Source organism: Haplochromis burtoni, unplaced genomic scaffold (genome assembly GCF_018398535.1).
Source record: "Haplochromis burtoni strain Fernald_Lab_line unplaced genomic scaffold, NCSU_Asbu1 Contig_528, whole genome shotgun sequence".
Taxonomy (NCBI): domain Eukaryota; kingdom Metazoa; phylum Chordata; class Actinopteri; order Cichliformes; family Cichlidae; genus Haplochromis; species Haplochromis burtoni.
The window spans coordinates 319,148-320,183 of NW_024582889.1; positions in this window are offsets into that span (position 1 = coordinate 319,148).

Genomic DNA, 1,036 nt, shown 5'->3' on the forward strand with positions numbered 1-1,036 from the left:
TGACAATCCAACACAATGGGCAGCACATTGAACACATTTTATAAGTGGTCAGAAACTTGTAAATATCTCATGAAAGAATGAAGTTACGTTGAAACCAAGCACACCATTGTTTTTCTTGTGACATTACGAAAATAAGTTTGATGTGTCACATGGCCCTCTTCCTATTGAAAAAACAAAAGTTGTATCCAGGATGGCCGACTTCTAAATGGCCACCATGGTCACCACCCATCTTGAAGAGTTTGCCCCCTCAAATATACTAATGTGCCACAAACAGGACTTTAATATCACCAACCATTCCCATGTTTTTACGGTGTATCCATATAAATGGCCCACCCTGTAGTTTCTGTAATCAGCTGATTTTTGGATGTCATGTGATTGGCATGTGGACAACCTTTAACCCGTCTGCTTGTATCATCCTCTCGTTATCGTGGCCCTGCAGCGTCCTTCAACTGGCCCTGCTGTGTTTGTTCTGCAGGTTCACTTACGTAACCACACTGACCCAGGATCATAGCCAGCAGCTGCTCTTTGCATCTGCCACAAACATGCAAACTTTATCATGAGAGTCCTCTGAGGGGAACAATAAAGCTCTTAATAAGGGGTCATCCATCTTTCCCACAATCATCTTCTAGTCCTCCACTAAAACCACCTGCAGTCGTTTCCATTGCTTAAAACTAAAAATCAAGAGGCTATAGTGTAAAGCATAAGTGTAAGGTTTACACCACAGGATAAGATTCATTCGTTTCACCTGGTACTCAAAACTGTGGAGCAAACAGGTGTTATGTTACTGGTTCAGAATAACTGTTGTTGTTTCATGCATGTTTGCACTTCAGTCATTCACACATTAAGAGACATGAACAAGAACAAACCTTCATTCAGTCATCAAGTCAGTAATTAAATCAGCAGATGTAAAAACGGTGACGTGCTTTCTGAGCCTCTATTCATCCATCCATCCGCTTATCCTTTTCAGGGTCGCTGGAGCCTATCCCAGCTGTCATAGGGCAAGAGGCAGGGTACACCCTGGACAGGTTGCCAGTCT